Raw genomic sequence first — 25,726 nt, 5'->3', positions numbered from 1 at the left:
ATGTATTTAACACAAGGGTGACTTCGAGTCTGAAACTTGAATTCCAGAAGTCCCTTCACTTGTGGGGGTTGAGCCTTTACTTGGGGTCTTGCAAAGGCCTCAGGTATTGACCTTTGTTGGATTCCTCCTACCAATTTCCAGGGAAGTTTGGAGGGGTAGACTTGATACACGGTCCCCAGTTATGGCCAAGGTAGACAGCGTCCATAGTGCCTCCATCACCCTGCCTCACAACTTAAGGTTCGCTGGTATAGTTGCCGAACTTCAGTCATGAAAGCATCAGAAGAAAGGGAACCGCCAAGGAAACTAGTCCTGTTCCAGAAGCCGTGTGGTACAAGTGAGTCTTTCGGACTTTCCCATAGGGTTTGGTGCATATCTCGAATTCCCTGCCACCAACTTCCCTGGGGCTGGTTTTACTTACCAGCAGGTGAGTTGAGGGAGCAATCCCTGCCACAGAAGACCACCTTCAGAGAGCATCTACTGCAGCAGCAGTCTGTGTGGGTGACCTCAATGTAGGAGCAGGATCTATTGTCCACTGGATCTTGCATCGCCACTTAGATTGGCCTCGCACCCTGGGGATACTTTAGGTACTTCAGATGCCCATTGGTGTTGAGGGCTTCTTTGGCGAGCAAGTGGAGGAGCTGCTGCAGCAGAACCTTCAGGCATTCCTGAATCAGCACACAAGCGTGGGGGGCTTTGCTCACTTTGTAGCTTAGCCCACCCCATTCATAGGTTCCTTACATTCATCACCACCATTCCAATCACCACCTATCCACTAACATCACCAATCCACTCTCCTCCACCAATCCCTTTATCATCACCAATCCACTCACCACGACCAATCCGCTCACCACCACAAATCTGTTTCAATCCACTCACTGCCGATCCACTAATCCACTCACCTCCACCAATTCATTCATCACCACCAATCCACTCACCATCAATCCAATCCAATCTACTCATCATCACCAATTCATTCACCTCCACCAGCCTTTTCAAGGCTTTATCCAGAACACAAAGTTCTTTGTACGTACTAAGCTAGCACATCATTCCAGATTAGGACTTGGAATGCAGGTAGTTCGCAACAAGTAACCTTTGAGACCCTATCCAGTTCCACCTGCCCAAGCAATGATCATTCCTTGATAGCCCACAACAGAGTTGGGTGCGTGGGCCATTTCCAGTATTTCTCTGTGGAAGTGGATCACTTGGACACTTGGGTCCAGGACCAGAAGTAGTGAGTATTCTCTGCATTTGCATCTTGAGCCTCCATGTTTTTCACAACATGGTTTGGTTTGACCATCAGAGGAACCGTCTCCTAGTGGGCATACTGGCAGGTGATATCATGGTCTTCCACCATCCACACTGGGAGTGAGTGATAGTCATCCAGAAGGCTCAACTTTTGGGGATATTTCTCCAGTTGAGCCTTCTGGACGACTATCACTTTGCCAGTAATGTTTCTACAGGTCTCCTTTGTCACAGCATCTGATCTAGAGCTGGTGGTCCTGGGAGCACAGTGTTCTCCAGATATTGGTGCTCCAGCCATCAATCTCTTCAGATAATGCTTCAACATAAGCCAGTGCATTGACTTGGCATTTCAACAGGGTCGGGGTGTGAACGGTATAATAGAACATTTTCCACTTTCAGACTTGGTGCGGGTTAAGTCAATGTGTCTACAGACAGGTAATATGACAGTAGTCTGGTAAGTCAAAAAACAGGGTGAGACTCCTTGCTGGGTCCCTCTGTCAAGATGATGCGTTGCTTCCCGTTGGTGCTTGAGCGACGGGGTGACACTCTTGGTGCCACATTTGGCCGAGGTGGACAACACAACAGTTGGCACACTCAGCCCCTCTGTCGTTCACCATAACGAGTGAACGACTGAAGTAGTCCAGAACATCTTCAGGACTTGGTGGAGGGGGAGGGGGGGGGGGTGGGGGGAGGTGCGGTGTTTACCAGATCGATTGACTTACTCGCATCACTGGACGATCATCAATCTTCTCGAGGACCTCAAACAGTCAGGGCGGAGGCTGGACGGTCTTTCGTTCTTTTGGTTCTAGATTGTGTTGCTCAGGGTTGCCTGATCTACAGGATGCTACAGATGCGGGCTTAAACGGAGCAGACCTGACATGCTTGCTGTCATTGCGGGTCATAAACTCGTTGAATTCCAAGCTGGTGAAACACGGTCCACTGTCGTTGACAAGGACATCAGGCAAGCCATGGGTGGCGAACATGGCCCGGAGGCTTTCAATGGTGGCTGTGGACATGCTGGATGACATGATTACGCATTCAATCCATTTGGAGTAAGCGTCCACAACTACTAAAAACATTTTTCCTAGAAAGGGGCCGGCAAAATCTACTTGGATCCTGGACCACGGTTTGGAGGGCCATGACCACAGACTCACTGGAACGTCCCCTGGTGCATTGCTCAGTTGCGAGCAAGTGTTGCACTGATGCACGCATAACTCCAAGTCCGAGTCAATGCCAGGCCACCAAACATGCGACCTGGCAATTGCCTTCATCATGACAATGCCTGGGTGGGTATTGTGTAAGTCGCGTATAAATGTTTCGCTGCCTTTTTTTGGGAAAACCATGCGATTACCCCATAAGAGACAATCCGACTGGATGGACATTTCATCTTTGCGTCAGTGAAACGGCTTAATTTCATCTTGCATTTCCCCGGGAACGGCTGACCAGTTCCCATTTAGGATGCAACTCTTTACTAATGATAACACAGGATCCTGGCTGGTCCAGGGCCTGATCTGGTGAGCTGTGACGGGCGACGCCTCGCTCTCAAAAGCATCCATGACCAGTAGCAAGTCTGCAGGCTGCGCCATTTCAACCCCAGTGGTGGGTAATGGTAGCCGGCTGAGAGCATCGGCACAGTTTTCAGTGCCTGGTCTGTGGCGGATAACATAGTCATAAGCGGATAATGTTAGTGCCCATCTTTGGATGCGGGACGAAGCATTGGTATTTATACCTTTGCTCTCTGAAAACAGCTAAATGAGTGGCTTGTGGTCAGTTTCAAGCTCAAACCAAAGTCCAAATAGGTATTGGTGCATTTTCTTAACCCCATATACACATGCTAACGCTTCTTTCTCGACCATACTATAGGCTCTCTCAGCCTTGGATAGACTTCTAGATGCGTATGCAACCGGTTGGAGGTTGCCCGATACATTGGCTTGCTGTAACACACATCCGACCCCGTATGATGAGGCGTCACAAGCTAGCACTAAACATTTACATGGGTCATAGATTACAAGTAACTTATTTGAACATAGCAGGTTCCTGGCCTTCTCAAAGGCTGTGACTTGAGATTTGCCCCAAACCTTACGTAGCAACATGTGCAAAGGCTCTAACAACATGCTCAGCCTGGGTAGAAAGTTACCGAAATAGTTGAGGAGTCCCAGGGACGAACGCAGCTCCATCACATTCAGTGGTCTGGGTGCATTCTTGATGGCCTCTGTCTTTGAGTCTGTGGGCCTGATGCCATCTGCTGCAATCTTTCTCCCCAAAAATTCGACTTCTGGCGCCAGTAAAACACACTTGGAGCTTTTCAGCCTGAGCCCCATTCTGTCTAGGTGACTTAGAACCTCTTCCAGGTTGTGTAGATGTTCGATGGTGTCACGACCAGTGATCAGGATGTCGTCTTGAAACACAGCGGTGCGCGGAACAGATTTCAGCAAACTCTCCATGTTTCTCTGGAAAATGGTTACATCCAAGCGAATCCCGAAAGGGCACGTGTTATATAAACAGCCCTTTGTGTGTGTTGATGCATGTCAGTCTTTTCGAAGATTCAGCCAGCTCCTGTGTCATGTAGGCGGAGGTTAGGTCCAACATGGTGAATGACTTCCTCCCCGCTAACGTTGTGAACAGGTCATCCGCCTTGGGCAGCAGGTACTGGTCCTGTAGTGAGACTTGGTTAATCGTTACCTTGTAGTCTCTGCAGATTCTGACCGTGCCATGCTTTTCAACATGGGAACAACTGGACTGGCCCATTCGTTGAACTCAACTGGCGATATGATTCCTTCGCGTTGGAGTCTGTCCAGTTCGATCTCGACTTTCTCCCCCATCATGTACGGAACCGCCCGTGCCTTTTGATGGATGGGCCATGCATCGGGGCCTAGATGGATCTGTACCTTGGCTCCTGTGAAGTTGCCAATGCCTGGTTCGAATGGCGAGGGAAACTTACTCAGCACTTGAGCACACGAGGCGTCATCCACTGAAGATAGTGCTTTGATGTCGTTCCAATTCCATCTAATCTTTTCTAGCCAGCTTCTGCCAAACAGCATTGGGCCATTGCCTGGAACAATCCACAATGATAGGTCATGCACAGCTCCATCATACGATACCTTCACTGCCGCACTTACAATGACTGGAATGAGCTCTTTGATGTAGGTACGCAGCTTTGCATTAATTGGGCTCAGTTTGGGTCTTTGTGCTTTATTGCCCCACAGTTTCTCGAAAGCCTTCTGGCTCATTATTGACTGACTCGCACCCGTGTCCAATTCATGGATACTGGAACTTCATTTAAGTTGACTTTCAGCATTATAGGAGGGTTCTTGGTGGTGAAGGTATGTACCCTGTACACTTGTTCCTCGGGTTGAGTTGCCTGTGCTGCGTGATCCGCACCGGATCGATCATCCTCTGCCACGTGGTATGTCGCAGCACGTTTGCACATGAGCTGGAGCTGCACCATCGTTGCGCAGCCTTTGCATACGTAGTGCTTGAATCGACATCAATGGGCCCGATGATCACCCCCGCAGCGCCAACACAGTGCTAATGGATTCACATTCACCCCCGATGGCGGACTCTGAGTCATCACAGGTCTTGCAGCCGCAGACGTATAGGCCTTGCCATATGCAGTTCGGCCTACTAGCGACGTCAATTTATGCACAGTACTTGCCGGTGAGCTTCGATGTTAATTTCCGTGGCCATGCATGCCTGGCCGATCGTGATGGCCCTGCTCAGGTCTAGGGTTTCGGTAGCTAGCAGCTTTTGAAGAATGACGTCGTTGCTGATGCCCAACACGAAAAAGTCCCGCAGCATTTGCCCCAAAGCAGCTCCAAAATCGCAAGGTCCCGCAAGGCATCTCAGGTTGGCCACATAATTCGGCACGTCCTGGCTCCTGGAGCAATGGTACGTGTAAAAACGATATCTGGCCATGAGGATACTCTCCTTCGGCTTGAGATGGTCCCGAACCAGCATGCACAACTCTGTATATTCCTTCTCCGTTGGTTTTGTCGGTGCGAGCAGATTCTTGATGAGGCCGTATATTTTAGGCCCACAGACGGTGAGGAGAACCGCCCTGCGCTTGACCGTGTTAGTGTCTCCTTCCAGCTCGTTGGCCACGAAGTACTGGTCGAGACTCTCGACGAAGGCTTCTCAATCATCACCTTCTACGAATCTCTCTAATATTCCAACGGCAGCCATGGTTGCGTGAAGGTTTGAATTCTGTTACTCGTCACCAATTATTATGTATAGAAGAACTCCATGAGGTTGAGTACTGTGAGCTAAACTTAGTGTGACCTTAGTCTTCTTTATTACAACTCCCGAGTGCCTAAACAACATGGCAGCCAACCTTTTATACTGGCCCTGCATGTGTGTACAAGTGACCATTAGGACTCCCTTAGTCGCGTCCTCTGGTGACAAGTATTACATAGTTACATACATAACAGGCACCAACGCCAGATACAAGCAGTAAGCTGAACCGTCAGGATCTGGATTTGGATTCTGCAAGCTTCTGATTGATGGCCTGTCCGTTGAGATGGAATGCCCATCAGATTAGGGTATACCAGCAGTGTGCCATTAATGCAAAATGCTCACTTTATTGTGTCTGTCCTGGTCGCTTAAGCCTCTGTTCCCATACAAGTACCTCCATCCTCTTTGCTCTGCTGGTGTGTGTGCAGAATGCCCGAATGAAGATCAGCTCCTTTGTCAGCTGCTCCCTTGTAGGCTCCTCTTCATTCTTCAAGTGACACAGCATTTTCCACCCACCTGGTTGTCTCTTGTGGGGAGTGTTTGGTTTCTTTTCCTCGTTCTAGGTTATCTTTGGGTGTTAACAAACTGAGGTCTGGGATATGCTAAAAGTTAACACTGCATGGGAGCCAGGGAGGGAGGGTAAAATCAGGTGGGTGTGCCCTCCAAAGTTAGAACATCTAACAAAATGTCTTAAAAGAGAGGTCATGCTTTAAGATATTTTCCATACACAAATTGTGCCAATGCATCACGATAATTAGATCCATATTCAAATCATTGCTGGCTCAGTAAATAAATTCAAATCCACTGAGCATGCCACAGGCTAAAGGAATGGCATCAGCTTCCAGCAAATGAAAGGGTGTTGTCACACTTAGCACTTTAAAGAAAAGATTGGGAACAGTTTTTGTTCAAGCTGGAACAATACAGAAGTGGGAACTCTCGACAACCCGCCAACCGGTTTCAAGTCATCGCTAAATGTAGGGGTTATGGCTGCTGGTACAGAGCTGGACAGGAGATTGTTGGAGACTAGGCTCCGAGGCCAGTGTTCGGTTGATGTCAGCAGAGTAGAAGTAGAAAATCATCTTAGAATGCATGCACTTATCAGAATGATCTCCTGGACAAGTTTCGGTCGCCTGAGGGGGTCGGAGAGGAATTTCCCAGATTTTTTCCTCCTAAATTGGCCTGGGTTTTTATGACTGGTTACTTGCCGCTTCCAGGAGATCACATGGTCTTGGGTGGGGTGTGAAATCTATATATTGTGATGGACAAGGTATCACAGCTGTGTGGGACTGGCTGGATGGACCAGAGAGTCTTTTCCTGACCGTCATGTTTCGTATATTACAATTCATGTTGTTTCAACTGGAAAAAAACGTGGAATGAAAATAAAGAAACTTACTGTGTATTTCGCAGATCATAGCAATAAACAGAAAGGGAAGATTTTTCCAATGGGTTCAGCTACTGACTGTGGGTGAACTTTGAGACACATACCAAGCCAGGACCCAGATTCAATCCCCAGTCTGCACAACAGAAATATACAAGAAGATAAAGGCAATCAGGCCCTTCAAGCTCACCCCATCCAGTAGGCAGTATTACTTCGCAATCTGTCGTCCCACCTCCCATAATGCTATCGTTTGGAACAGAAAAAGAAACGTGGCCAATTCAGGAAAAACCTCTGGCCAATTGCTCTCCAACTCCCTGAGAGATTTGTTGCTCCCAACACATCACAATCTAAACTAACCACTAACTCACTGTAATTGGCAATGTCCTTTCAGGAACTTGCCAAGTTCCCCTTTAAAGAAGTGAGGACCCCACCCTCATCACATATTGCACAATTTTGTTCCAGAGGGTGATGACTCTGTGACAAGCAATGCAAATCATACAGCACAGAAGCAGGCCATTCAGCCCATGTATGTGCCGGCTCTTTGAAAGAGTTATCCAAATACTATCGTCCCACTCCCCTGCTCTTGCCCCATAGCCCGGCAAATTATTCCTTTTCATATATACATCCAGTTCCCTTCTGAAAATTACATTTGATGGAATTATATCTGGATGGAATTCTATATCCAATGTTCCAGTGACTAAATCATCAAATCCTCTCTCAGTAAAAACTGGATTTGGCTCAATGAGTCACTAAAGCACCAGTGGCACTTTCAATGTGCCAGGCCACATCAAGGAACTCGTCCAAAGTCTGATTAAACAACAAAGTTGTGAATTGGTACAAAAAAATACTAGTAGGGAAGGGTGGGGGGTTAAGAATTGAGTGGGGGAAACAAGACAAGACTGGCATCCTTACTCAACCATGTACTGAGATGCAGAGTTGTGTGTTGCGCTTCCAACTCTCCAGGATTGTCCTTTAGTCTCCAGGAATTTAATCTCCTGGATGCTGCTGTGAGCAAACCCGGGAGAAAAATCAACAGGGCATTAAAGAAAACAATGTTTTTTTCCCATTTCCTTTGACCACTTTCATTTATTTATAAAAATATCAGAGACGAAGAAAAAGGTGGTTGGAGGCAGGAGGTCACGTGATGAAAGTTCCAGGAATATGTCCAACCAGAGTTGGCAACCCGAGTTGTGTGACTTACGCCATTCATATATCACGAGAATATAAAATAAGAACAGTATTGATAATTATGGGTGGCACCAAAACATACACTGACTAGAGGCACAAATGGGTCTAAACAGTTTAACAAACAGAAAGGCTGCATATTAATCGCATAGTAATTTAACTTGGGATGTAATAGGCTTTATTTTGGAAGTACTTAGCTCCCAAACTCTCATTACCACATGGTTTCACAAGAAATAATTGGACCTTCTTTCAAACACAGGTTTTACAAATCACAACCAATCAGCACAGTATTAACACTTCACTATCCAGATATTTAAATAACTTTCATTTTCAGTCATAATTGAGAATTACTATTTTAGGAACCACCTTCCCAGTTTAGCTACAGGATACTCGCAAGATAACGTGTATTTATAACGCACTCTTCACATCGTTAATGCCCCAAGGTACTTCATGGAGTAGAACGAGATGCCAAATAGTAATACAGGTACAGGGTATTAAGAAAGAAGCAATGGACACAAATAACATCCCACCTTCACTGGACAGCTGCTGACTATAAGCTTCAATCCATCTTCTTAACAGATGTCAAGCCAGCTGCTTCTGCAAGGTAGCAATTGACCCTGGATGATAATCCTGAGATTTATTCTCCTTTTTGTTTCTTTTCCTGCTCCCAACAATAAATTACGGTTTTATTCCCCCATCATCTTTCATAGAATTAGGAGCAGGAGTAGGCCATATGGCCCCTCGAGCCTGCTCTGCTTTTTTTTTCCTGAAAGGGCAAGACTGACTGTATAAACGTGAGCTATGGTGCTTGATAGGCAAACATGCCTATACACCTATACATACCTATACACACAAACAAATTGATTTTTTTTTAAGTAAAGATATTGCAGTGTGAGATCCAATCGGTAGAAGTTATGCTGCATCACACCCGAGGAAGGATATCTTGGCTTTGGATGGAGTGAAGTGTAGGTTTACCAGAATGATACCCAGACTTCAACGGTTAAATTAGGAGAGATTACACAAGTTAGGATTGTATTTCCTAGAGTTTAGAAGGCTAAGGGGTGATCTAATCAAATTATTCAAGATATTAAGGGGAACAGATAGGATAGATGGAGAAATGGAGATACTATTTCTACTGGTTGGGGATTCCAGGACTAGGGGGAATAGTCTAAAAATTAAAGCTAGACCTTTCAGAAGTGAAATTAGGAAATACTTCTACATACAAAGGGTGGTAGAAATTTGGAACTCTCTTCTGCAAATGACAATTGATGCTATAATAATTAATTTTAAATAGGGGATTGATAACTTTGTTAACCAAAGGTATTAAGGGATATGGGCCAAAGGTGGATATATGGAGTTAGGTTGCAGATCACCCATGCTCGAGGGGCTGAATGGCCTACTCCCGTTCCTGTGTTCCTAAAGCATTTGCTGCTGCCAAAATGGGTGAATAGTTTAGGGTCTGGTCATTACAAGGACAATGTTGAAGGATGAAGGACCACCTGCAAGGTTGGTGCTAAATTTAGCAAAGACCAACTTTCCAATGTTGATACAAGATAAATAATAGCACCTCGCAATTTTGAGTTATGCCCTCCAATTTCTCAGTGATGCATGACGAATTTGTATTTATATATCTTTTACAATGTCAGGACGTCCCAGAGAACCTTACAGCAAATGAAACACTCTCCTAAAGTGCAATCGCTGCTGCAATGTAGGAAACGCAGCAGCCAACCTACGCACAGCAAGCTCCCACAAACAATTATGTGATAATGATCAGATCATCTGTTTTAGTGATGTTGGTCGAGGGATAAACACTGGCCAAAACACCAGGGACAACCCCCCTGCTCCTCTTCTAAACAGCACCACGGGATCCCCAAGCCCACCTGAGCGAGCAGAGGGGGCCCCTGTTTCAACATCCCATCCGAAACACGGCACCCTTGATAATACAGCAACCCCCCTAGCACTGCACTGGACTGTCAGCCTAGATTATGTGCTACCACTGAACCATGGCACGCACCTAAATCAAACGGCTGGACAATTGTAAAAGCACGGGATAATGGAACAAGAAACTTTAATGAGGTTCAAGAAGGAACTAAACAGGTTGTTATCAACAAATGGGATTCAGCGTTATTAGAGATGCACCAAAGGACTACACTGGATAGGTGGGCTGGATGAGTGAAGGTCTTCTCCTGCCTCCAACTGGTACTCTGTTACCCAACTGGTTCACTAATATCTTTTAAGGAAGGAAAATTGCCGTTCTTACCCAATCTGTCCTATATGTGACTCCAGTCCCACACCAACATGGCCGACTCTTAACTGCCCTCTGAAGTGGCCCAGTAAGTCCCTCACAGTATCAAATTGTTACAAACTGTGTAGGTTCAAGTAGAAGGCCCATTACCATCTTCTCAGGGCAACTAGGGACGGGCAATAAATGTCGGCCTCGCCAGCATTTCCCATATCCCAAGAATGAATTTTTTTAAATTATGGATTGCATGATTCCATGTTCAGTTACAGGCAACAGATACAGGTGCAGCGTCCAAAATTTGGAGTTCCGGAATCTGGAATGTTCCGGAATCCGGACTACAGACCGATTGGTGGCAGGGTCGTCTGGAATCCATAAAGTGTTCCGGAATCTGGACCCGCCGACCCTGTCGACTCGAGGTCCTGCTGCTGCCTGACCTCGGGCCTCGCTTCATCGCCCCTCGCCGCTGCTGCTTTTACCTCACCACCGCTGCCCTTACTTCAGGGCCTCCTCGCCGGCCCGCCCGAACACCTCCTCTGCAACGGGGCTGGCCGGCCCGAATAGCTCCACCGCGGCGGGGCCTGCCTGACCAGCTCCTCTTTGGCGGGGACCGCCCGACCAGCTCCTCTTCAGTGGGGCTGGTGGCCCGAACAATTCCTCCTCGGCCGGGACCACCCAACCAGCTCCTCTTCAGTGGGGCCCGCCCGAACACTTCCTCGACGGCGGGGCCCGTCCGAACACTAGCCCCACCCAAACACTTCCTCGGCAGCGGGGCGCTCCCGAACACTTCATCGGTGGTGAGGCCCCGCCCGAGCATTTCCTCGGCGGCGGGGCCCGTCCGAACACTAGTCCCATCCAAACACTTCCTCGGCGGTGGGGCGCTCCCAAACACTTCCTCGGTGGTGAGGCCCCGCCCGAACACTTCCTCGGCGGTGTGGCCCGCCTGAACAACTCCTTGGCGGCTGGGCCCCGCCCGACGACCTCATCGACGGGGCTCAGCCGAACAGCTCTTCGGCGAGCACGCCCTCCCCACCCCCTTTCTGACATTCGAAATCCAGAAATATCCGAACCTGGGCTCGGGTGTTTCTGGATTCGCAGACGTCAGAAAGACAGTCCAAAAGTCCGGAAAAACGTGGAATCCGGAACAGCCTCGGTCCCGAGGGTTCCGGATTCTGGACGCTGCACCTGTAGAATAAAAATAGCTCATTGATGTCACTGACTAAATAAATAATGCTATTATTGTTCATCTCATACTAGTGCATTATTGAACTGCATGCAACTCTTCCTCAAAAATATAACATTAAAATGCACTCACCGAGTGTGAAGGATACGTGCAGACATATTGCAGGAGGGATCACAAATACACAGTTAATGACTTCTGGTGAAATGTCAAGCATCTCTCCCTGTCCAATGTTTATCCTTCTCTTCTGAATCAAGTGACTCCAGTTGTAGAGTACGGTTCCACAAAAAAGACCTGCATTATTTCCCGATCTCAGGACGTCCCAAAGTGATTTGGAGCCAATGACGTACTTTTGAATTGTAGTTACTGTTGTAATGTAGGGAGCACAGCAATCAATTTGCACAGAGCAAGATCCCACAAACAGCATTCAAAGGCTTAAATTGTGTAGAATACAACAAAGAATGATGAAGTGAGATACCATGTCTGGATTGGATTGCGGTGCTCTCCCATATCTGGCAAGGATACTGAAATGATCCTTCAGAATTCCTATAGTCGGTGTCATTACAATGCTTGATGGTAGTGACCTTTGTTGTACCGAACATGGGAGCAATCTGCGTTTATTCGTCAATGCTGCAGAGGGTAGCCCTGATCCCTAATCTGCCATCCAGACACCAGCCGTAAATTCATCCCACCCCCTCCCCCACAATTTTCTCTCTCTTTTACCAGACTTGCAAAAATGCATTTTTATCTCTTGGTCATCAATCTGATGAAGGGCCAACAGTTGACAAGTCATGCCAGTCTTTTCTCTCTACAGATGCTGATTGACTTGCTATAAATTTCCTGCTTTTTATTTCAGATTTCTAGCATTTGTAGTTTTTCCTTTTTATTTAACGTGGGGGTTATGTTGAGCATAAAATAAAAGCTGCCTACATAGCATGCATTTACGTGTATAAGGTGGTTCAGATTGCACACTTGTTGGACACTGAGTGAATGAAACCCTTTCCTGTTCAATAAGATGATGTTCTGAAATGGGACACAAATGACAACCTGGGTGCAGTCCATTGTACCTCTCAAGAGAGGAAATTCTGCCATTTGGTAAAAGTTCACCACTGTCTCACACTGATGTGATAGGTCCGTTGGAAAGGTGATGAATTGTACAGCTCACGCAATGCATCCGTGACCTTCATACATAAGTGAACAGCTGACTGTCTGATGTTTCCTTTGTCCCAGATGAAAGGAGCCCATTACATAGAAGTTAAGTGGCAATGTTGAGCTTGTGGTGGAGGTTGGCGCTGGGTACGGAGCAAGCAGGTCGCACAGTTGCCTCATGAGAACCAGAGGACACAGATTTAAGGTGATTGACAGAAGAACCAAAGTCATGAGGGAAAACTTTTTTACGCAGTGAGTGGTTAGGATCTGGAATCTGGAATGGGTGGTGGAGGCAGATTCAATCTTGGCTTTCAAAAGGGAATGGGATAAGTACCTGAAGGAAAAAAAATTGCAGGGCTATGGGGAAGGGCAGAGGAATAGGACTAGCTGAAATGCTCTTGCAGAGAGCCGGCATGGGTTCGACGGGCCGAATAGCCGCCTCCTGTGCTTTAACCATTCTTCTATTCTACGAGGGAAACAGAGCCTTCTGATGCTTTGTCTATTGGAGAGACTGAAATATGACTAACTGGGCACGTGAATAGTGATACGCGTACCTGTGGGTGGGGGCTTGTGGCATTTGCTTTTTGTCTGAGGGTTCCAAAACTTAATCTCCATAGCAACAGTAGCAATTAGCAAACTGGAATGAGACACCCCACCTCATAAAAAAGATTCTTCATTTTCAAAGTTTGTTCAAGTAAGTATCCTAAGGTGATCTTTAATAGTACTTCTGCCTGTCTAGTAACCAGCAACACCTTGTTTGTATAGGTATTAATCTTTGGGGGTGGGATATGGAGGTAGAGAATGGGAATCTAAAGGTACACATCAGTACATTATTTAAATATAAGTTGCATGTAGTGGAATCCAGGCAGAAGAAAACTGGAACAAGGTTTTTTTTAAAAACTAATAGGTATTGGTGCAAGGTGTTAGAAAACCCAATTTTCCTCCAGTATCCACTCTGAATCTGCTACAAAATAGGCAGAAAACAGAAGGAAAAATTAAGCCTTAGTTTCTTGTTTCATTGGTGGTTGTCAATCCTGCTTGCTGATTGGTACATTTCTTTTCAGTTGGGATTTGTTGCTGTTTTATAAATATAAAGAAAGCAGTGACAGGATCGGTCCAAGTCAGCATGGATTTATGAAGGGGAATCATGCTTGACAAATCTTCTGGAATTTTTTGAGAATGTAACTGGTAGAGTGGATAAGGGAGAACCAGTGGATGTGGTGTATTTGGACTTTCAAAAGGCTTTTGACAAGATCCCACACAAGAGATCGGTGTGCAAAATCAAAGCACATGGTATTGGGTGTAATATACTGACACGGATAGAGAACTGGTTGGCAGACAGGAAGCAGAGAGTCGGGATAAACGGGTCCTTTTCAAAATGGCAGGCACTGACGAGTGGAGTGCCGCAGAGCTCAGTGCTGGGAACCCAGCTCTTTACAATATACATCAATGATTTAGATGAAGGAATTGAGTGTAATATCTCCAAGTTTGCAGATGACACTAAACTGGGTGGTGGTGTGAGCTGTGAGGGGGGAGCTAAGAGGCTGCAGAGTGACTTGGACAGGTTAAGTGAGTGGGCAAATGCATGGCAGATGCAGTATAATGTGGATAAATGTGAGGTTATTCACTTTTGGGGCAAAAACGCAAAGACAGAATATTATCTGAATGGCGGCAGATTAGGAAAAGGGGAGGTGCAACGAGACCTGGGTGTCATGGTTCATCAGTCATTGAAAGTTGGCATACAGGTACAGCAGGTGGTGAAGAAGGCAAATGGTATGTTGGCCTTCATAGCTAGGGGATTTGAGAATAGGAACAGGGAGGTCTTACTGCAGTTGTACAGGGCCTTGGTGAGGCCTCACCTGGAATATTGTGTACAGTTTTGGTCTCCTAATCTGAGGAAGGACGTTCTGAGGGGGGTGCTGCAAAGGTTCACCAGACTGATTCCTGGGATGGCAGGACTGACATATGAGGAGCGAATGGATCAACTGGGCCTTTATACATTGGAATTTAGAAGGATGAGAGGGGATCTCATAGAAACATATAAAATTCTGACATGATGGGACAGGTTAGATGCGGGTAGAATGTTTCCGACGTTGGGGAAGTCCAGAACCAGGGGACACAGTCTTAGGATAAGGGGTAGGCCATTTCGGACTGAGATGAGGAGAAACTTCTTCGCTCAGAGAGTTGTTAACCTGTGGAATTCCCTGCTGCAGAGAGTTGTTGATGACAGTTCATTGGATATATTCAAGAGGGAGTTAGATATGGCCCTTACGGCTAAGGGGATCAAGGGGTATGGAGAGAAAGCAGGAAAGAGGTACTGAGGGAATGATCAGTCATGATCTTATTGAATGGTGGTGCAGGCTCGAAGGGCCGAATGGCCTACTCCTGCACCTATTTTCTATGTTTCTATGAAATTTCAGCCAATAAGGGATAAGTGTGATACAAAATGTCAAAGTAAAATATTGTAAAGCCTAAGGTGTGGTTGATGCGGATTGTGATATAATTTTTTAAATGTAGTTTGAAAAATATGTCGGTTGCAAATTCAAAGTCCAAAAGTTTAAATAAATATTCCAAAATTCTCAATGAATATACATTCCATTGAGAAATAAAAACTCCACGGGAAAGTGATCCATCCGTGGCTAACTAAAGAAGTTAAGGATAGTACAGGTATTAGATTAAAAGAGGCATATAATGTTGTGAAGAATAGTAGTAAGCCTGAGGATTGGGAAATTTTAGAAACCAGCAAAAGATGACCAAAAAATTGATAAAAAGGGAGAAAATAGAATGAGAGTAAACTAGCAAGAAATATAAAAATAGATTGTAAGAGTTTCTACAAGTATGTAAAAAGGAAGAGTAGCAAAAATAAGCGTTGGTCCTTTATAGAGGCTGAGACAGGTGAAATTATAATTTGGAATAAGGAAATGGCAGAAATTTTGAACAAATATTTTGTATTTGTCTTCACAGCAGAAGACATGAAAAGCATACCAAAAATAGTGGGAAACCAAAGGGCTATTAAGAGTGAGGAACTTAAGTAATTAATATCAGTAGCAAAACTAATGGGACTTGAGAAACTAATGGGACTAAAAGCTGATAAATCCCCTGGACCTGATGGCCTATATCCTAGGGTGACTGCAGAGATAGTGGATACATTGGTTGTGATCATTCAAAATTCCCTAGCTTCTAGAACGGTCCCACCAGATTGGAAGGTAGAAAATGTAACCCTGCTATTCAGGAAAGGAGGGAGATAGAAAATGCAGAACTACAGGGCAGTTAGGCTGATAATCAGTCGTTGGGAAAATGCTGGACTCCATTATCAAGGAAGTGCCAACAGGGCATTTAGAAAATCATAATATGATTAGGCAGAGTCAACATGGTTTTATGAAGGGGAAATCGTGTTTAAGAAATTTACTAGAGTTTTTCGAGGATGTAACTAGCAAGGTACATGAAAGGGAACCGTGGATGCAGTTTATTTGGATTTCCAAAAGGCATTCAATAAGGTGCCACATAAAAGGTGCTAGGCAAGGACTCATGGGGTTGGGGGTAACATATTAGTATGGATTGAGGATTGGTTAACAGACAGATAACAGAGAGTAGGGATAAATGGTTCATTTTTCGGTTGGCAGGCTGTAACGAGTGGGGTGCCGCAGAGATCAGTGCTTGGGTCTCAGCAATTTACAATCTATATTAATGACTAAGATGAAGGGACCGAGTGCAATGTATCCAAGTTTGCTGACGATACGAAGCTCGGTGGGCAAGTAACCTGTGAGGCGTACACAAAGAGCTTGCAAGGGGATATAGACAGGTTAAGTGAGTGGGCAGTATGGTAGCAGATAGAGTATAATGTAGGGAAATGTGAGGTTATTCAATTTGGTAGGAAGAATAGAAAAACAGAATATTTTTTAAATGGTGAGGAACTATTAAATGTTGGTGTTCAGAGAGATTTAGGTGTCCTCGTACAGGAAACATAAAGTTAGCAGGTACAGCAAGCAATTAGGAAGGCAAATAACATGTTGACCTTTATTGCAAGGGGGTTGGAGTACAAGAGTAAGGAAGTCTTACTACAATTGTATAGAGTTTTGGTGAGACCGCACCTGGAGTACTGTGCACAATCTTGGTCTCCTTACCTGAGGAAGGATAAACTTGCCTTAGAGGCGATGCAACAAAGGTTCACTAGATTTATCCCTGGGATGAGAGAGTTGTCCCATAAGGAGAGATTAAGTAGATTGGGCCTATACCCTCTGGAGTTTAGAAGAATGAGAGGTAATCTCATTGAAACATACAAGATACTGAAGGGGATTGACAGGGTATATGCTGAGAGGTTGTTTCCCCTCAGGAGTGTCTCGAATTAGGGGGAAGTCTCAGATTAAGGAGTCGGCCATTTAAGACTGAGATGAGGAAGAATTTCTTCACTCAGATGGTTGTAAGTCTTTGTGATTCCCTACTCCAAAGGGCTGTGGATGAATTATAGAATGGTTACAGCACGGAAGACGACCATTTGGCCCATTGAGCTTGTGCCGGCTCTCTGCAAGAGCACCCCAGCTAGTCCCGCTCCCCCACCCTTTCTCTATAGCCCTGCAATTTTTTTTCTTTCAGGTACACATCCAACACCCTTTTGAAAGCCGTGATTGAGTCTGCCTCCACCATCCTTTCAGGCAATGCATTCCAGATCCTAACCACTCGCTGCGTAAAAATGTTTTTTCTTACGTCGTCTTTGGTTCTTTTGCCAAGGACCTTAAATCTGTGTCCTCTGGTTCTCGACCCTTCTGTCAATGGGAACAGTTTCTCTCTATCTACTGTGTCTGTTATGTATTGATGCTTGCAGTCACTAGACACCAGGGGGCACAACTGTTGGAGGTCATCGGACTGTACGCGCGTGTGCGCGGACCTTGGTATATAAGAGCGAGTACCATGTTGTGCACACTTTGGATGCAAATGAAGTTGAACCAGGTTTACACCGGAGTGAGTTTAGACTAACGAGTCTTTTGAGTCATTATATACATTACATTTGGCAATGAGGTAACTTAAGAACCTTCGCATGCACAACGGCACCGTTGGAAATCTGGAGAGATTCATGGATGGCGAGGATTGGACGGATTTTATCGACCGCCTGGATCAGTATTTCGTGGCCAAGAAAATGGAGGAAGCTGGTGACGCAGTTAGGCGCAGAACGGTTTTCCTCACTGTTTGTGGTCCAAAAATTTATGGCCTCATAAAGAATCTTCTCTCGCCTACACGTCCAACGGACAAAGAGTATGGGGATTTATGCGCTCTGGTACGTGAACATCTCAAGCCAAAAGAGGGGATCATCATCTCAAGCTATCGCTTCTACACACATACTCGTGCTGAGGGCAGGATGTGTCGGGATTCGCTGCCAACCTAAGTCGCCTGGCTGAGCCGTGTAAGTTCGGAAATGTGTTGGAAGGCATGCTGCGAGATTTCTTCGTGATGGGCATCAACCATGATGTGATCCTTCGAAAATTATTGGCTGTTGAAACGCTGAATTTGAGCCATGGCCATCGTGACTGCCCAGGCATGCATGGTGACTGATGATAATTGAAGGCAGATATCATTAAAGAGTTGGAGCTCCACGGCAAGTACTGTAAGCAAGATTGTGTCGTCGTCTGGCAGAGCTGCTTATGGCAGGGCTGCTTATGGCAGGGCCTACTCGACTGCTTATGTGAAACCTGTAGCTGCTCAAAGTCCGCCAACTGGTATGAATCCAATTTCACCCTGTTGGCGTTTTGGGGCCATCATCGGCCTCATCAGTGTCAATTTAAACAGTACATCTGTAAAGGCTGTTCGAAAGTGGGGCATCTTCAGCGAATGTGCCCACAACTGAGCAAGCGTGCTGCTGCTCATCACATTGATGATGATGACCAGTCCAGTGCTGGCCCAAATATGCAACCCAAGATACCGAGGAAGTGTACAGCCTGTATTCGTTCCTGACAAAGAGCCAACCGAAAATGGTTAATGTGAAGCTGAATGCTGTGCCTGTATTAATGGAACTGGACACGGGTGCGAGTCAGTCGATAATGAGCCAAAGGACATTTGACAAGCTGTGGGACACTGAGGCTGTGAAACCTAAGCTGAGTCCAGTCAATGCCAAGTTGCGTACTTACACTAAGGAACTTATACTGGTGATTGGCAGTGCAGTAGTCAAGGTGTCGCATGATGTTGTGATTCATGATTTACCATTATGGATCGTCTCAGGCAATGGTCCAATACTGTTCGGCAGAAATTGGCTCGAGAAACATAGAAACATAGAAAATAGGTGCAGGAGTAGGCCATTCGGCCCTTCTAGCCTGCACCGCCATTCAATGAGTTCATGGCTGAACATCAAGTGGAACTGGAATGATATCAAAGCGTTGTCCTCGGTGGATGACACTTCGTGTGCTCAAATGCTGAAGAAGTTTTCTTCTTTGTTTGAACCGGGCATTGGCAATTTTACTGGAGCTAAGGTGCAAGACCTGTCTATCATAAAGCTCGGTCTGTTTCGTACATGATGAGGGAGAAGGTCGAAATTGAGCTTGACAGACTCCAACGTGAAGTGGTCATATCACTGGTCGAATTTAACAAATGGGCCAGTCCTATCGTTCCTGTGTTAAAGAGTGATGGTACTGTCAGGATCTGTGGAGACTACAAGGTTACGATTAACTGATTTTCGAAACAGGATCAGTATCCGCTACCAAAGACTGATGACCTGTTTGCCATGCTAGCTGGTGGAAAGTCATTCATTAAACTGGATCTGACGTCGGCCTATATGACACAGGAGCTTGTCGACACTTCGAAGAAACTCACCTGCATCAACACCCATAAAGAACTATTTGTCTACAACAAGTGTCCTTTTGGAATCCATTCGGCCATATTTCAGAGGAACATGGAGTGTCTACTGAAGTCTGTTCCTAGAACTATCGTGTTTCAAGATGACATTCTGGTCACAGGTCACATCTGAACAATCTTGAAGAAGTCCTACATCGTCTGGACAAAGTGGGACTCAGGCTGAAACGTTCAAAGTGTGTCTTCATGGCACCTGAAGTTGAATTCCTGGGGAGGAAGATTGCTACTGATTCGAAAACTAAGGCCATCAAAAATGCACCTAGACCTCAGAATGTGACGGAGCTGCGTTCATTCCTTGGGCTACTCAACTACTTCCGTAATTTCTTACCCAGATTGAGCACTTTATTAGAGGCACTGCACATGCTGCTCAGAAAAGGCGACAACTGGGTCTGGGGTGTATCTCAAGATAGAGCTTTTGAGAAAGCCAAAAATCTGCTCTGTTCGAACAAACTGCTTGTTCACTATGATCCATGTAAGCATCTTGTATTGGCTTGTGATGCTTCATCATATGGGGTTGGCTATGTACTCCAACAAGCAAATGAGTCGGGTAAGCTACAACCTGTTGCGCATGCTTCGAAAAGTTTGTCAAAGGCGGAAAGAGCTTACAGCATTGTAGAAAAAGAAGCTTTGTCCTGTGTGTATGGGGTCAAAAAGATGCATCAGTACCTGTTTGGTCTTCGTTTTGAACTCGAAACAGATCACAAGCCACTCATTTCATTGTTTTCGGAAAACAAATGTATTAATACCAATGAATCGTCCCGTATCCAGAGGTGGGTGTTGACATTGTCTGCCTATGATTATGTTATTCGTCATAGACCTGGCACTGAGAATTGTGCTGATGCACTGAGTCGTCTGCCATTGCCCACACCTGAAGTGGAGACGCCTCAACCTGCAGATCTACTGTTAGTAATGGATGCTTTTGAGAGTGAAGGAACTCCTGTCACTGCTCAACAAGTGAGGATCTGGACCAGCCATGATCCTATTTTATCGGTTGTGAAACATTGTGTCCCCAGTGGTGATTGGTCTGCAATACCTATGGAAATGTGTGATGAGACCAAACCTTACAACCGTCGCAAAGATGAACTATCCATTCAGTCAGATTGTCTACTGTGGGGCAATTGTGTTGTTATGCCTAAGAAAGGCAGAGAAAAATTTGTATGTGAACTACACAGCACTCATCCTGGTATCGTCATGATGAAAGCCATTGCCAGGGCTCATGTTTAGTGGCCTGGAATTGACTCTGATCTGGAATCATGTGTGCATCAGTGCAACACTTCCATGCAGCTAAGTAAAGTACCAGTGGAATCTTCGCTGAGTCTTTGGTCATGGCCATCTAAACCATGGTCGAGGATATACATCGATTTTGCGGGCCCTTTCCTGGGAAAGATGTTTTTTGTTGTGCTGGATGCATATTCAAAGTGGATAGAGTGTATTATTATGTTATCTAGTACACCCACAGCTACTATTGAGAGCCTTCATGTCATGTTTGCGACTCATGGTTTGCTTGACATTGTTGTGAGCGATAACAGATCTTGCTTCACAAGTCTTGAGTTTCAGGAGTTCATGAAACTCAACGGTATCAGACATGTAAGGTCTGCTCCATTCAAACCTGCGTCTAATGGTCAAGCAGAGCGTGCGGTTTAAACGATCAAGCAAAGCATGAAATGTGAGACTCAGGGTTCACTGCAGACTCGTTTGTCATGTATATTGCTTAGTTGCAGGACAAGACCTTACTGAGGTCTCCCCTGCTGAACTACTGAAGAGAAGTCTCAAGACCAAGCTTTCTCTTGTCCATCCTGATTTGAATGATCACGTTGAAAACAGACGTCAAAATCAGCAATGGTACCATGATCATGCTGCTGTGTCACGTGACATTTCTGTCAACAATCCAGTTTATGTGCTGAATTATGGTCAAGGTCCAAAGTGGATCGCCGGTACTGTTATGGCCAAAGAGGGTAACGGAGTGTTTATTGTCGTGCTCAAGAATGGGCAAACATGCAGGAAACATGTTGATCAGCTAAAACTGTGGAACTGGTTGAGGAAGATGCAGTCAGTGACCAACCAATCAATGTTCATTCATCAGAGGAGCCTGCTGTCATTACTGAATCTGGATTTTCAGTTTCTGATAGAGTCATTACCACTCCCATCAAATCAGTTACTCAGCCTCCAGTCATAACTGACTCAGAACGCTCGGCCAGAACTGGAGTTGAACTGAGATGATCAACTCATGAGCGAAAAGACCCAAACTGTCTTAATTTGTAAAGAGACTGATACTAAGATCTTGAAGGGGGATGTTGTTATGTATTGATGCTTGGGGTCATAAGATACCAGGGGGCGCCACTGTTGGAGCTCATCGGGCTGTACGTGCGTATAAGAGTGAGTACCATGTCATGTGCACACTTTGGGCGCGAATAAAGTTGTACCAGGTTTGCACCCAAGTGAGTTTATAGTAACGAGTCTTTCAAGTCATTATATACATTACACTGTCCAGACCCCTCATTATTTTAAACACCTCTATCGATTCTCCTCTCAATTTTCTCTGCTCTAAGGAGAACAACCCTACCTTCTCCAGTCTATCCACATTAACTGAAGACCCTCATCCCTGGAATCATTCTCATAAATCTTTTCTGCATCCTCTCTAAGGCCTTCACATCCTTCCGAAAGTGCAGTCCCAGAATTAACAGAATACTTCAGTTGAGGCCGAACCAGTGTTTTATACAGGTTCATTAATTTGCATGCTTTTGTACTCTGTACGTGAAGCCCAGGATCCCATAAGCTTTTTTAATGGCTTTCTCAACCAGCCCTGAAACCTTCAATGATTTGTGTACATATAGGTCTCTCTGTTCATGCACCCCCTTTAGGATTATACCCTTTAGTTTATATTGCCTCTCATTCTTTCTACCAAAATGTATCACTTCACACTTTTCTGCATTAAATTTCATCTGCCACATGTCTGCCCATTCCACCAGCCTGTCAATGTCCTCTTGAAGTCTATCACTATCCTCCTCACTGTTCACTATACTTTCAAGTTTTGAGTCATCTGCAAATTTTGATATTGTGCCCTGTACACCAACATCCAAGTCATTAATATATATCAAGAAAAGCAGTGGTCCTAGTGCCGACCACGGAGAACACCACTGTATACCTTCCTCCAGTTTGAAAAACAACCGTTCACTACTAATCTCTGTTTCCTGTCACTTAGCCTTTTGGAAATCCATGTCCACCACGTCAAACACTTGTCCAGTTGACTATTAATTTTGTCCCTGAGTATTGTTTCTAAAAGCTTCCCCACTATCCCACAAAAAATCTGCAAAAGGACATAGACAGGCTAAGTGGGTGGGCAAAAATTTGGCAGATGGAGTATAATGTTGCAAAGTGTGAGGTCATGCACTTTGGCAGAAAAAAAATCAAAGAGCAAGTTATTATTTAAATGGAGAAAGATTGCAAAGTGCTGCAGTACAGCAGGACCTGGGGGCACTTGTGCATGAAACACAAAAGGATAGTATGCAGGTACAGCAAGTGATCAGGAAGGCCAGTGGAATCTTGGCCTTTAATGCAAAGGGGATGGAGTATAAAAGCAGGGAAGTCTTGCAAGAGCTATACAGGGTATTGGTGAGGCCACACCTGGAATACTGCATGCAGTTTTGGTTTCCATATTTATGAAAGGAAAAACTTGCTTTGGAGGCAGTTCAGAGAAGGTTCACTAGGTTGATTTCGGAGATGAGGGGGTTGACTTATGAGGAAAGGTTGAGTAGGTTGGGCCTCTACTCATTGGAATTCAGAAGAATGAGAGGTGATCTTATCGAAACGTATAAGATTATGAGGGGGCTTGACAAGGTGGATGCAGAGAGGATGTTTCCACTGATGGGGGAGACTAGAACTAGAAGGCATGATCTTAGAATAAGGGGGACACCCATTTAAAACTGAGATGAGGAGAAATTTCTTCTTCCAGAGGGTTGTAAATCTGTGGAATTCGCTGCCTCAGAGAGCTGTGGAAGCTGGGACATTAAATAAATTTAAGACAGAAATAGACAGTTTCTTAAACGATAAAGGGATAAGGGGTTATGGAGAGCAGGCAGGGCAGTGGAGGTGAGTCCATGATCAGATCAACCATGATCTTATTGAATGGTGGAGTAGGCTCGAGGGGCCATATGGCCTACTCCTGTTACTATTTCTTATGTTCTTATGTACCAAGGTTAAATTGATCAGCCTATAGTTGCTGGGTTTATCTTTTTTGTACAAGGGTGTAACATTTGCAATTCTCCAGTCCTCTGGCACCACCCCCGTTTCTAAGAAGGATTGGAAGATTATGGCCATTACCTCCGAGATTTCTTTCTTCATTTTGCTCTGTGTCCTAGGACGCACCCCATCCAGTCCTGGTGACTTATCTACTTTAAATACAGCATGAGCTACACATTACAGGCTGAAGCATAAATGATGTCTTGAAGCCACCAGGTAAGATGTTGAACAGTGGGAACCCAAATGACCAATAAAAATGGTGGCCCATATCTATCTCTACATTACAATTGTTCATTGATGTGAAAAAAAATGAAAAGCAGACATCATTAATGCAATCATGCACCACACCTGATAGATCCCCCAGTTGGCATACCATCGCTTCTCGGCCTTTTGGCTAAGATCATGCGTAACTGACCTGACAGGGGAGTAACCATGACCCCAAAGTGGTTCTCCCTGGATCAGGAAGGTGGTTCTCCTATGCTTTTTGGAAATAGGAGGTGGGTGGGGTGGATTGACCCATCCACCTCCATGGAGGTGTGTGGGGTTGCTGACCCATCCACCTCCATGGCACGAACCTGGTATTGCAGTACTTCCAGGAATGGTGCAGTGGCTCTCGGCCTTTTGGCTAAGAGCATTGGCGCAGAGTGATCCTTGATGTGTGCAAGGTGACCTCTGGCGTTTGTGATTTGACGAAAGATTGGCTACGAGAGAAAAAAAAATACCATTGATTGTAGATCTTTCTTCACAGCGTGAAGCATATTTATATCAATATAAATGAAGAGCGCGCGCGCGCGCGCGCACACACACTGGGGCCTGTTGGACATAACAATGTTTGCACAGCTAGCTCTCAATGTTTGCGCTCAGACAACAGATTAATATTTGGAATGGTGATATTTTCCAAACATTGCCTTTACATCTGTAGCGTTTACTTACTTGTAAAGCTCGGAACCATGAGTTTCCCTTACACAAGTGGTTATTGTGGCGAAGTATTTGACCGTGGATTCTGGCGCGTGCGCCGCTTCCTGGCGGGGTTTGAATGCAAACAGTTGGTGACGCAGCCGCGCGCCCGTTCCCCCCTCTCTCCCTGGGTGGCGCCGCTTGCTCAGGGATGGTGTTAGGTTTACTTCTCCAATTTTAGATTGTTTTTGGTTTTGCGGTTGTTTTCAAACAGCTCCCCCCACCCCCCATTTAGAATCGAGAGACTGACTTAGACCGGTATGCAATTTGTTTTCGCAAATATTTACAGATTCTCTTCAAAGTGGGTGAGTTTTCTTTTATGATGCGAAAGGAAATTTTGAGAGCAGAAACTTGATGCGGCAAAAGAACATGCAAATTATTCAACTGGACCTTTAACAACGGACACATTTGGCCGTGTCAATAGTCACTCTGTATATAAATAAGGGTATAGAGTACGAGGAAAGAACCAATTCATTTTTACAAAACATCTCTTTCATTGCAGCTCACGCATACCCCTAGCTCAGCACGACACACCTTCAAGATGCAATGAACAAATGAAAGCTTTGCCAAACTTGCATCTTCCCGGACATCAAACGTCAATTTGCCTCACTGCGTGACTTCATGTCACTTACTGACACTCAGTTTGGCATGTGTTCTGGACTTTTGTCATTGTTTAAACTTCCAACATTTCAAGACAAATGTTGTGCTTGTAGAACAAGATAGCACATTGTGACTACAATTTCGACCCCAACAGATAGGCCATTCTGATAAAGATAGGTGTTGCAGACACATAGGCCCCGAAATTCGGGACCGTTACGGCCAATTGAGGCTGCTGCTTTGACCTCAACTGGCCCCGACATAAAGAATTGGAACGATTGGCTACGAATTTCAAAAAAAAAATTCGGCCCGGGTGCAGCAGTGTGGGGTTTGCGGCAGTAGTGACGCTGTAAAGGTGCGCACCGCTACCGGACCCATTTTCAGCGTGAAAAAGCCGGCCCTTCAGCTGACGGTGGAGTGGCAGAGATCTCGGAGCCGTGGGAGCGGAGAGAGACAAGAAGGTAAGATCCAAACCTCAGGATGGGTCGAAAGC

The 25,726-nt window shown here is 45.4% G+C and overlaps 1 protein-coding gene and 1 pseudogene across 1 annotated transcript in view; one reads left to right on the top strand and one right to left on the bottom strand.

The window, feature by feature from the left end:
* Positions 1–24,690, bottom strand: part of LOC139265921 (spermatogenesis-associated protein 16-like) — a 281,978-nt gene extending 257,288 nt beyond the window's left edge. Inside the window, exon 1 of the mRNA XM_070883514.1 lies at positions 24,613–24,690. The gene's annotated coding sequence lies outside the window, so the exon portion shown is untranslated. The remainder of the gene's footprint in view (positions 1–24,612) is intronic.
* On the top strand, positions 24,054–24,291 carry LOC139266355 (U2 spliceosomal RNA; annotated as a pseudogene).
* Positions 24,691–25,726: the final 1,036 nt, after the last annotated feature.

This window comes from Pristiophorus japonicus, chromosome 6 (assembly GCF_044704955.1).
Source record: "Pristiophorus japonicus isolate sPriJap1 chromosome 6, sPriJap1.hap1, whole genome shotgun sequence".
Classification (NCBI taxonomy): Eukaryota; Metazoa; Chordata; class Chondrichthyes; family Pristiophoridae; genus Pristiophorus; species Pristiophorus japonicus.
This window is presented reverse-complemented; position numbering and strand designations above follow the sequence as displayed.